Below are 13516 nucleotides of genomic sequence, written 5' to 3'. Positions count from 1 at the left end.
TTGGACAATAGCCATCTATCCAGGATCAGGATCATCACCGCTGGGAGAACCTGCTGCTGATCAAGTAAGTGCCTGTTCCCTCATGATACCCCTTACACTGTGCATTGCCTGAGGCCACAGCACCGGATCAAGCCACCCGTGACATCCCCCTCAAGAGACAGACCCCATTGGTCCGGTGCTGGGTATCCCAGTCTCCTGGGTGTCACAATTGGCGTCACGAACAGGATGCAGCCAGCCCGTATACCGGGTATTGTGTGCCGTGATTGGAGCCTAAAAACTGCGAAAACTTGGATGAAAAATCTTGAAAATTGACTTTATTAACCCCTCTGTGACCTTAGACGTACTATCCCGTCGAGGTGCCCTGGGCTTATCTGACCCTGGACGGGATAGTACGTCATAGCCGATCGGCCGCGCTCACGAGGGGAGCGCGGCCGATCGCGGCCGGGTGTCAGCTGCTTATCGCAGCTGACATCCGGCACTATGTGCCAGGAGCGGTCACGGACCGCCCCCCGGCACATTAACCCCCTGGCACACCGCGATCAAAGATGATCGCGATGTGCCGGCGGTGCAGGGAAGCACCGCGCAGGGAGGGGGCTCCCTGCGGGCTTCCCTGAGACCCCCGGAGCAACGCGATGTGATCGCGTCGCTGCGAGGGTCTCACCTCCCTCCCTGCTCCCTCCAGCCCCGGATCCAAGATGGCCGCGGATCCGGGTCCTGCAGGGAGGGAGGTGGCTTCACAGAGCCTGCTCAGAGCAGGCACTGTGAAGCCTGCAGCGCTGCATGTCAGATCAGTGATCTGACAGAGTGCTGTGCAAACTGTCAGATCACTGATCTGTGATGTCCCCCCCCTGGGACAAAGTAAAAAAGTTAAAAAAAAATTTTCCAAATGTGTAAAAAAAATTAAAAAAAATATTCCAAAATAATGAAAAAAAAAAAAAATATTATTCCCATAAATACATTTCTTCATCTAAATAAAAAAAAAAAACAATAAAAGTACACATATTTAGTATCGCCGCGTCCGTAACGGACCCGACCTATAAAACTGGCCCACTAGTTAACCCCTTCAGTAAACACCGTAAGAAAAAAAAAAAAAAACGAGGCAAAAAACAACGCTTGATAATCATACCGCCGAACAAAAAGTAGAATAACACGCGATCAAAAAGACAGATATAACTAACCATGGTACCGCTGAAAACGTCATCTTGTCCCGCAAAAAACGAGCCGCCATACAGCATCATCAGCAAAAAAATAAAAAAGTTATAGTCCTGAGAATAAAGCGATGCAAAAATAATTATTTTTTCTATAAAATAGTTTTTATCGTATAAAAGCGCCAAAACATAAAAAAATGATATAAATGAGGTGTCGCTGTAATCGTACTGACCCGAAGAATAAAACTGCTTCATCAATTTTACCAAACGCGGAACGGTATAAACGCCTCCCCCAAAAGAAATTCATGAATAGCTGGTTTTTGGTCATTCTGCCTCACAAAAATCGGAATAAAAAGCGATCAAAAAATGTCACGTGCCCGAAAATGTTACCAATAAAAACATCAACTCGTCCCGCAAAAACCAAGACCTCACATGACTCTGTGGACCAGAATATAGAAAAATTATAGCTCTCAAAATGTGGTAACGCAAAAAATATTTTTTGCAATAAAAAGCGTCTTTCAGTGTGTGACGGCTGCCAATCATAAAAATCCGCTAAAAAACCCGCTATAAAAGTAAATCAAACCCCCCTTCATCACCCCCTTAGTTAGGGAAAAATTAAAAAAATGTATTTATTTCCATTTTCCCATTAGGGCTAGGGTTAGAGTTAGGGCTAGGGTTAGGGCTAGGGTTAGGGCTAGGGTTAGGGCTAGGGTTAGGGCTAGGGCTAGGGCTAGGGTTAGGGCTAGGGTTAGGGCTAGGGCTAGGGTTAGGGCTAGGGTTAGGGCTAAGGTTAGGGCTAGGGTTAGGGCTAGGGTTAGGGTTAGGGTTAGGGTTAGGGCTAGGGTTAGGGCTAGGGTTAGGGTTAGGGCTAGGGTTAGGGCTAGGGCTAGGGTTAGGGTTAGGGCTAGGGTTAGGGCTAGGGCTACAGTTTGGGTTGGGGCTAAAGTTACAGTTAGGGTTTAGATTACATTTACGGTTGGGAATAGGGTTGGGATTAGGGTTAGGGGTGTGTCAGGGTTAGAGGTGTGGTTAGGGTTACTGTTGGGATTAGGGTTAGGGATGTGTTTGGATTAGGGTTTCAGTTATAATTGGGGGTTTCCACTGTTTAGGCACATCAGGGGCTCTCCAAACGCGACATGGCGTCTGATCTCAATTCCAGCCAATTCTGCGTTGAAAAAGTAAAACAGTGCTTCTTCCCTTCCGAGCTCTCCCGTGTGCCCAAGCAGGGGTTTACCCCAACATATGGGGTATCAGCGTACTCAGGACAAATAGGACAACAACTTTTGGGGTCCAATTTCTCCTGCTACCCTTGGGAAAATACAAAACTCGGGGCTAAAACATATTTTTTGTGGGAAAAAAAAGATTTTTTATTTTCACGGCTCTGCGTTATAAACTGTAGTGAAACACTTGGGGGTTCAAAGTTCTCACAACACATCTAGATTAGTTCCCTGGGGGGTCTAGTTTCCAATATGGGGTCACTTGTGGGGGGTTTCTACTGTTTAGGTACATTAGGGGTTCTGCAAATGCAATGTGACGTCTGCAGACCATTCCATCTAAGTCTGCATTCCAAATGGCGCTCCTTCCCTTCCGAGCTCTGCCATGCGCTCAAACGTTGGTTTCCCCCAACATACGGGGTATCAGCGTACTCAGGACAAATTGGACAACAACTTTTGGGGTCGAATTTCTCCTCTTACCCTCGGGAAAATACAAAACTGGGGGCTAAAAAATAATTTTGGGGGGAAAGATTTTTTTTTTTAATTTTCACGGCTCTGCGTTACAAACTGTAGTGAAACACTTGGGGGTTCAAAGCTATCACAACACATCTAGATGAGTTCCTTAGGGGGTCTAGTTTCCAAAATGGTGTCACTTGTGGGAGGTTTCTACTGTTTAGGTACATTAGGGGCTCTGCAAATGCAATGTGACACCTGCAGACCATTCCATCTAAGTCCTCATTCCAAATGGAGCTCCTTCCCTTCCGAGCCCTCCCATGCGCCCAAACAGTGGTTCCCCCCCACATATGGGGTATCAGCGCACTCAGGACAAATTGGACAACAAATTGTGGGGTCGAATTTCTCCTTTTACCCTCGGAAAAATACAAAACTGGGGGCTAAAAAATAATTTTTGTGGGAAAAAATTTTTGTTTTATTTTTACGGCTCTCCATTATAAACTTCTGTGAAGCCCTTGGTGGGTCAAAGCGCTCAGCACACATCTAGATAAGTTCCTAAGGGGGTCTACTTTCCAAAATGGTGTCACTTGTGGGGGGTTTCTACTGTTTAGGTACATTAGGGGCTCTGCAAACGCAATGTGACACCTGCAGACCATTCCATCTAAGTCTGCATTCAAATGGCACTCCTTCCCTTCTGAGCCCTCCCATGTGCCCAAACAGTGGTTCCCCCCACATATGGTGTATCATCGCACTCAGGACAAATTGGGCAACAAATTTTGGGGTCCAATTTCTCCTGTTACCCTCAGGAAAATACAAAACTGGGGGCTAAAAAAATAATTTTTGTGGGAAAAAAATTTTGTTTTATTTTTACGGCTCTGCATTATAAACTTCTGTGAAGCACTTGGTGGGTCAAAGTGCTCACCACACCTCTAGATAAGTTCCTTAGGGGGTCTACTTTCCAAAATGGTGTCATTTGTGGGGGGTTTCAATGTTTAGGCACATCAGTGGCTCTTCAAACGCAACATGGCGTCCCATCTCAATTCCTGTCAATTTTGCTTTGAAAAGTCAAACGGCGCTCCTTCCCTTCCGAGCTCTCCCATCCACCCAAACAGTGGTTTACCCCCACATATGGGGTATCCGCGTACTCAGGACAAATTGTACAACAACTTTTGGGGTCCAATTTCTTCTCTTACCCTTGGGAAAATAAAAAATTGGGGGCAAAAAGATAATTTTTGTGAAAAAATATGATTTTTTATTTTTACGGTTCTACATTATAAACTTCTGTGAAGCACTTGGTGGGTCAAAGTGCTCACCACACCTCTAGATAAGTTCCTTAGGGGGTCTACTTTCCAAAATGGTGTCACTTGTGGGGGGTTTCAATGTTTAGGCACATCAGTGGCTCTTCAAACGCAACATGATGTCCCATCTCAATTGCTGTCAATTTTGCATTGAAAAGTCAAACGGCGCTCCTTCCCTTCCGAGCTCTCCCATCCGCCCAAACAGTGGTTTACCCCCACATATGGGCTATCAGCGTACTCAGGACAAATTGTACAACAACTTTTGGGGTCCAATTTCTTCTCTTACCCTTGGGAAAATAAAAAATTGGGGGCGAAAAGATAATTTTTGTGAAAAAATATGATTTTTTATTTTTACGGTTCTACATTATAAACTTCTGTGAAGCACTTGTTGGGTCAAAGTGCTCACCACACCTCTAGATAAGTTCCTTAGGGGGTCTACTTTCCAAAATGGTGTCACTTGTGGGGGGTTTCAATGTTTAGCCACATCAGGGGCTCTCCAAACGAAACATGGCGTCCCATCTCAATTCCAGTCAATTTTGCATTGAAAAGTCAAATGGCACTCCTTCGCTTCCGAGCTCTGCCATGCGCCCAAACAGTGGTTTACCCCCACATGTGGGGTATTGGCATACTCAGGACAAATTGTACAACAATGTTTGGGGTCCATTTTCTCCTGTTACCCTTGGTAAAATAAAACAAATTGGAGCTGAATTACATTTTTTGTGAAAAAAAGTTAAATGTTCATTTTTATTTAAACATTCAAAAAATTCCTGTGAAGCACCAGAAGGGTTAATAAACTTCTTGAATATGGTTTTGAGCACCTTGAGGGGTGTAGTTTTTAGAATGGTGTCACACTTGGGTATTTTCTATCATATAGACCCCTCAAAATGACTTCAAATGAGATGTGGTCCCTAAAATAAAATGGTGTTGTAGATATGAGAAATTGCTGGTCAACTTTTAACCCTTATAACTCCCTAACAAAAAAAAATTTTGGTTCCAAAATTGTGCTGATGTAAAGTAGACATGTGGGAAATGTTACTTATTAAGTATTTTGTGTGACATATCTCTGTGATTTAATTGCATAAAAATTCAAAGTTGGAAAATTGCGAAATTTTCATAATTTTCGCCAAATTTCCGTTTTTTTCACAAATAAACGCAGGTACTATCAAATAATTTTTACCATTGTCATGAAGTACAATATGTCACGAGAAAACAATGTCAGAATCACCAGGATCCATTGAAGCGTTCCAGAGTTATAACCTCATAAAGGGACAGTGGTCAGAATTGTAAAAATTGGCCCGGTCATTAACGTGCAAACCACCCTTGGGGGTAAAGGGGTTAATATTGTTACACTATTTCAATTGTTAACAATGAAAAGTGAAAATTAGCCTCCACCTTTTATTTCAACTCTATGGTGTACAATTATTGTTAATAATTCAATTTGTGTAGTTGTAGGGATAAAAATATTCTTTATGGACATAGTGAGAAAATACAATTGAAATATACGTTAATTAACCTGAAATTTAGGTTTCATTGTATTTTGCACGTGAATTTGCTATATGAGAACTTCATAATGTTAAGGTGGAAAATGTTAGAATTTTCATCTAATGAATGTTTGTTCAAATTGGAATAATCTTTGTAGGAGTTTATAGAAACTATAATCTTAAAAAGAAAGTTTGGACAGCTTTTTAATTTTTTACTAAACTTTGAATAACATAGTAGAGTGTTGTGTATTTACTCTCTTCAGATGTTTATTGCTGACACTGAATTTTATATTTTTAATCTTAAAAGGTTACCTTTTCCCCTTTTGTTCTAAACTTATAATGCTAGTGACATTTCAGCATGTAGTTTAGTATTTAATCAGTAATTTAGTATGTTTTAAAAAAGGTTAAAAACACTTGTGTTTTTTTTTAATCTCTCCCTTTTTTTATCAGTCATGCATGCCTGTAAGAGAGCAGTGACATACTTGCCAGTCATCATCTGCATCCATTTTCAGTCTGCTCTAGCACCATGTGATTGCATTTAAACCTGTGGATAACACAGGGTCTTCTCTGTAAAGTATTGGTTGTTTTTTCATTTTAAATCTGTAAAACTCAGCAAGGAATTCTAACTTAATTCTGTGTTGCATTCACTTACATTAGTAACAAATAAAGTTAAACTATGTAGTGCTATAGCATGCAAAGGTGAAATATATGAAACTGTAACAGCATTACTGCTCTAGAAAATAGGAAAAAAATTAGTCAATTCATGCAAGCCCAGCAGCCACGACAAAACGATCTTCTATGCTGGGAACCTAGCCTAATGAAAATCATCTCCTGGGAATTTTTCTTACTAATAAATTGGTTAGTCAAGGAAAGAATCTGGGAGAATTTTTTTAAATAAAGTATTTTTTGTGTGTGTTTTTTCTTTTTACTACTTGGTTAGTAATAGGGGTGTCTGATAGATACCTCTCTATTACTACCACAAGGACTGGGTGTCAGCTGTGTTTTTGGACAACTCACAGCTGACATTAACCACAACTACTATTACTCGATTGCCAATGCACCAGGACATCAGGAAGAGTCAAGGTAAAGTATTGGAGCATCTTATGTGATGTGTCCCTTATGGGGCGTCTGCTGGCTGGTTTTTTTAGACTGGGAAGGGCTCAATAACCATGGATTATCCCAGCCTCATATTATCAGCTCTCAGCTATATGCTTTACCTTTGGGGGGACCAATGTAATTTTTCATATTTATTTATTTATTAGTTAAAAGCCGAAACATTAGATCAACATACAAGGCTATAAAAGGAGCCTTTTTTTTATAATGTGTCCTTATGTTGTGAAAATAGATTACCATCTATTATCAATCTATCTATGAAGGATCTTTGCAAAGTTTACAAACCTTTAACACATAAAAATAATTACTTTTTGCAAGGCATTTTATTTTGGTACGTCCCACATTGACAGCCCATGGATGCCACACAAGTTACATACGCGTACACACGGATGGCCCACAGATGCCAGACGAATGACGCAAATGTACACAGGTATGTCACATGGAAACGCAAAAATGATAACACCGTAACCTGTTTATCCAGTACCAGTATCACCAGGAAGGGTCAATTAGCTGAATTCCTTGAAGGGTTTATTTTCTTAAATTTAGTCTCTCATGGGAAATTCTGTTGTTTTGGTATCAAAAGATCTGTAAATGTAAAATGGTATCAAATCTATTTCATTTTTTTGCTCCAAAAAAATAGTGCTTCTTCCCTGCATAACCCTGCTACGTACCCAGCAGAAGTTTTTACCCATATGTAGTACATTGCCACATTCAGAAAAAAATAATTAATGAATGTTAATTCATAGAAAGCAGAGGGTGGTTATAAATGGTATAGTCTCTAACTGGGTCGCTGTGACCAGTGGGGTACCGCAGGGGTCAGTATTGGGACCTGTTCTCTTCAACATATGCATTAATGATCTGGTAGAAGGTTTACACAGTAAAATATCGATATTTGCAGATGATACAAAACTATGTAAAGCAGTTAATACAAGAGAAGATAGTATTCTGCTACAGATGGATCTGGATAAGTTGGAAACTTGGGCTGAAAGGTGGCAGATGAGGTTTAACAATGATAAATGTAAGGTTATACACATGGGAAGAAGGAATCAATGTCACCATTACACACTGAATGGGAAACCACTGGGTAAATCTGACAGGGAGAAGGACTTGGGGATCCTAGTTAATGATAAACTTACCTGGAGCAGCCAGTGCCAGGCAGCAGCTGCCAAGGCAAACAGGATCATGGGGTGCATTAAAAGAGGTCTGGATACACATGATGAGAGCATTATACTGCCTCTGTACAAATCCCTAGTTAGACCGCACATGGAGTACTGTGTCCAGTTTTGGGCACCGGTGCTCAGGAAGGATATAATGGAACTAGAGAGAGTACAAAGGAGGGCAACAAAATTAATAAAGGGGATGGGAGAACTACAATACCCAGATAGATTAGCGAAATTAGGATTATTTAGTCTAGAAAAAAGACGACTGAGGGGCGATCTAATAACCATGTATAAGTATATAAGGGGACAATACAAATATCTCGCTGAGGATCTGTTTATACCAAGGAAGGTGACGGGCACAAGGGGGCATTCTTTGCGTCTGGAGGAGAGAAGGTTTTTCCATCAACATAGAAGAGGATTCTTTACTGTGAGGGCAGTGAGAATCTGGAATTGCTTGCCTGAGGAGGTGGTGATGGCGAACTCAGTCGAGGGGTTCAAGAGAGGCCTGGATGTCTTCCTGGAGCAGAACAATATTGTATCATACAATTAGGTTCTGTAGAAGGACGTAGATCTGGGGATTTATTATGATGGAATATAGGCTGAACTGGATGGACAAATGTCTTTTTACGGCCTTACTAACTATGTTACTATGTTACTATGTTACTATGTTAATGTCCAGTTTCTCGTATTACTCCTTGTGAAAATGAAAATGTTGCAGATAAAACATTATTTTTAGTGGTATTTTTTGTTGTTTTCATTTCTAGTTCTATGTTTACTTAGTTTTTGTGCAGTATTTGAAGGGTTAACACATTTCCTGTCAGCAGTGTAGAACAATATGAGGGGCGCAATGTGCAAATGCTATCAATTCTTGGAGTTTTGCAATCAATAGGCCCTTTAAATTTTCTACAAAATTGAATAGACCCGTTAAAAAATCAGATTTGTAAAAAATTGTCTGAATGATGAACAGAGAACAAAGATGGGACCAGGCAGTTGTGCAGAACTTTTTTTTATTAGTTATTCACAACTTTTGTATCTTATGTTCTGTAGTCTGTTGTTCTTAATGATAAAGAGATTGTGAATAATTTGAAGGGCTTTTTTCAGTACTTTTATAATTAACATGTAATCCTTTGGGTATGCTGATTCGAGATAATTAGCAGAGCAAAATACTAAGGCTACGTTCACATTTGCGTTCCGCCAATGTGCGTCGCTGTTGCGCCGGCGACGCAGCGGCGACGCAGCGGCGACGCGCCCCTATGTTTAACATAGGGGACGCGTGCGTCGTTTTGGTGGCGTTTTTCGCCACGTGCGTCGTTTCCGACGCTAGCGTCGGACGCAAGAAAACGCTACATGTAGCATTTTCTGTGCGTCCGATTTTCGTCGGAAAACGACGCACGCGTCGCAAAACGCGCGCGTTTTTGCGCGCGTTTGCGCGCATTTTAGCATGCGTCGCGCGTTGCGTCGCCGACGCACGGCGGCGCAACGCTAATGTGAACGTAGCCTAACATGATGAGCATAGGAACGACGTTAGTGTTGGATTTCTATATCGTTGTTTTTTTCCTCAGGTGAATCTGGTCATTTTATGTCACAGGAGGATTCATTTCACAGTCTCCATGATGTTGTACTAAAAATCTAAGGCCTTGATTCTTCTAAGCAATTACATCAGAATTGTGATATAGTTTTTAAAAGTCTCACATTTTTTTGTTATGTGTAGCAACTTTTAGCATTTTAAAAAGGGCAGAACTGGGGCAGGGGCAGTATGGGGATGTGACACCACATCATCTAATTCATGATGAGCTCTGTCATTCCTTATACTAGATTTCTTACTCCAGCCCTTCACTGAAATAATTAAATAAATAGGGCAGCACACTGCAGCGCCAAAACATGCAAACTTGAAAAAATGAAATTTGAACTGCATTACTGCACTAGAAATATGAAAAATGAGAGCTTTTAGCGCACAAAAATGGCCAATTTTATGTGTACCTCGTAGCCACGTTAAGGCATCTCTCTTATACGAGGTCCTACGTTTGACCTACCTCACTGAGAATAAACGTCTCCATCTGAATGGGTACATGTAAAAACCTCTTCTTGGACTCAAATTCTCTCTCTATGTGGAGGGGTATTGGACCTACTATAATTAAAACACCTGAAGCTAGGAGGCGGGGAGTGCACGATCAGAAGGCTAGAGAATACATTTCAAAAACCTGACCTGCACATCCAAACATAGACTGAGTGTGAACAGGTGCTGAACCCAGAGTCGCCAACTCGTATATAGTTAAATAAATAGGGCAGCACACTGCAGCGCCAATACATGCAAACTTGAAAAAATGAAATTTGAACTGCATTACTGCACTAGAAATATGAAAAATGAGAGCTTTTAGCGCACAAAAATGGACAATTTTATGTGTACCTCGTAGCCACGTTAAGGCATCTCTCTTATACGAGGTCCTACGTTTGACCTACCTCACTGAGAATAAACGTCTCCATCTGAATGGGTACATGTAAAAACCTCTTCTTGGACTCAAATTCTCTCTCTATGTGGAGGGGTATTGGACCTACTATAATTAAAACACCTGAAGCTAGGAGGCGGGGAGTGCACGATCAGAAGGCTAGAGAATACATTTCAAAAACCTGACCTGCACATCCAAACATAGACTGAGTGTGAACAGGTGCTGAACCCAGAGTCGCCAACTCGTATATAGTTAAATAAATAGGGCAGCACACTGCAGCGCCAAAACATGCAAACTTGAAAAAATGAAATTTGAACTGCATTACTGCACTAGAAATATGAAAAATGAGAGCTTTTAGCGCACAAAAATGGCCAATTTTATGTGTACCTCGTAGCCACGTTAAGGCATCTCTCTTATACGAGGTCCTACGTTTGACCTACCTCACTGAGAATAAACGTCTCCATCTGAATGGGTACATGTAAAAACCTCTTCTTGGACTCAAATTCTCTCTCTATGTGGAGGGGTATTGGACCTACTATAATTAAAACACCTGAAGCTAGGAGGCGGGGAGTGCACGATCAGAAGGCTAGAGAATACATTTCAAAAACCTGACCTGCACATCCAAACATAGACTGAGTGTGAACAGGTGCTGAACCCAGAGTCGCCAACTCGTATATAGTTAAATAATAGGGCAGCACACTGCAGCGCCAAAACATGCAAACTTGAAAAAATGAAATTTGAACTGCATTACTGCACTAGAAATATGAAAAATGAGAGCTTTTAGCGCACAAAAATGGCCAATTTTATGTGTACCTCGTAGCCACGTTAAGGCATCTCTCTTATACGAGGTCCTACGTTTGACCTACCTCACTGAGAATAAACGTCTCCATCTGAATGGGTACATGTAAAAACCTCTTCTTGGACTCAAATTCTCTCTCTATGTGGAGGGGTATTGGACCTACTATAATTAAAACACCTGAAGCTAGGAGGCGGGGAGTGCACGATCAGAAGGCTAGAGAATACATTTCAAAAACCTGACCTGCACATCCAAACATAGACTGAGTGTGAACAGGTGCTGAACCCAGAGTCGCCAACTCGTATATAGTTAAATAAATAGGGCAGCACACTGCAGCGCCAAAACATGCAAACTTGAAAAAATGAAATTTGAACTGCATTACTGCACTAGAAATATGAAAAATGAGAGCTTTTAGCGCACAAAAATGGCCAATTTTATGTGTACCTCGTAGCCACGTTAAGGCATCTCTCTTATACAAGGTCCTATGTTTGACCTACCTCACTGAGAATAAACGTCTCCATCTGAATGGGTACATGTAAAAACCTCTTCTTGGACTCAAATTCTCTCTCTATGTGGAGGGGTATTGGACCTACTATAATTAAAACACCTGAAGCTAGGAGGCGGGGAGTGCACGATCAGAAGGCTAGAGAATACATTTCAAAAACCTGACCTGCACATCCAAACATAGACTGAGTGTGAACAGGTGCTGAACCCAGAGTCGCCAACTCGTATATAGTTAAATAAATAGGGCAGCACACTGCAGCGCCAAAACATGCAAACTTGAAAAAATGAAATTTGAACTGCATTGCTGCACTAGAAATATGAAAAATGAGAGCTTTTAGCGCACAAAAATGGCCAATTTTATGTGTACCTCGTAGCCACGTTAAGGCATCTCTCTTATACGAGGTCCTACGTTTGACCTACCTCACTGAGAATAAACGTCTCCATCTGAATGGGTACATGTAAAAACCTCTTCTTGGACTCAAATTCTCTCTCTATGTGGAGGGGTATTGGACCTACTATAATTAAAACACCTGAAGCTAGGAGGCGGGGAGTGCACGATCAGAAGGCTAGAGAATACATTTCAAAAACCTGACCTGCACATCCAAACATAGACTGAGTGTGAACAGGTGCTGAACCCAGAGTCGCCAACTCGTATATAGTTAAATAAATAGGGCAGCACACTGCAGCGCCAAAACATGCAAACTTGAAAAAATGAAATTTGAACTGCATTACTGCACTAGAAATATGAAAAATGAGAGCTTTTAGCGCACAAAAATGGCCAATTTTATGTGTACCTCGTAGCCACGTTAAGGCATCTCTCTTATACGAGGTCCTACGTTTGACCTACCTCACTGAGAATAAACGTCTCCATCTGAATGGGTACATGTAAAAACCTCTTCTTGGACTCAAATTCTCTCTCTATGTGGAGGGGTATTGGACCTACTATAATTAAAACACCTGAAGCTAGGAGGCGGGGAGTGCACGATCAGAAGGCTAGAGAATACATTTCAAAAACCTGACCTGCACATCCAAACATAGACTGAGTGTGAACAGGTGCTGAACCCAGAGTCGCCAACTCGTATATAGTTAAATAAATAGGGCAGCACACTGCAGCGCCAAAACATGCAAACTTGAAAAAATGAAATTTGAACTGCATTACTGCACTAGAAATATGAAAAATGAGAGCTTTTAGCGCACAAAAATGGCCAATTTTATGTGTACCTCGTAGCCACGTTAAGGCATCTCTCTTATACGAGGTCCTACGTTTGACCTACCTCACTGAGAATAAACGTCTCCATCTGAATGGGTACATGTAAAAACCTCTTCTTGGACTCAAATTCTCTCTCTATGTGGAGGGGTATTGGACCTACTATAATTAAAACACCTGAAGCTAGGAGGCGGGGAGTGCACGATCAGAAGGCTAGAGAATACATTTCAAAAACCTGACCTGCACATCCAAACATAGACTGAGTGTGAACAGGTGCTGAACCCAGAGTCGCCAACTCGTATATAGTTAAATAAATAGGGCAGCACACTGCAGCGCCAAAACATGCAAACTTGAAAAAATGAAATTTGAACTGCATTACTGCACTAGAAATATGAAAAATGAGAGCTTTTAGCGCACAAAAATGGCCAATTTTATGTGTACCTCGTAGCCACGTTAAGGCATCTCTCTTATACGAGGTCCTACGTTTGACCTACCTCACTGAGAATAAACGTCTCCATCTGAATGAGTACATGTAAAAACCTCTTCTTGGACTCAAATTCTCTCTCTATGTGGAGGGGTATTGGACCTACTATAATTAAAACACCTGAAGCTAGGAGGCGGGGAGTGCACGATCAGAAGGCTAGAGAATACATTTCAAAAACCTGACCTGCACATCCAAACATAGACTGAGTGTG

This window comes from Ranitomeya imitator, chromosome 2 (genome assembly GCF_032444005.1).
Source record: "Ranitomeya imitator isolate aRanImi1 chromosome 2, aRanImi1.pri, whole genome shotgun sequence".
Lineage (NCBI taxonomy): Eukaryota > Metazoa > Chordata > Amphibia > Anura > Dendrobatidae > Ranitomeya > Ranitomeya imitator.
The sequence above is the reverse complement of the archived record's forward strand: the minus strand, read 5'-3'. Positions refer to the sequence as shown.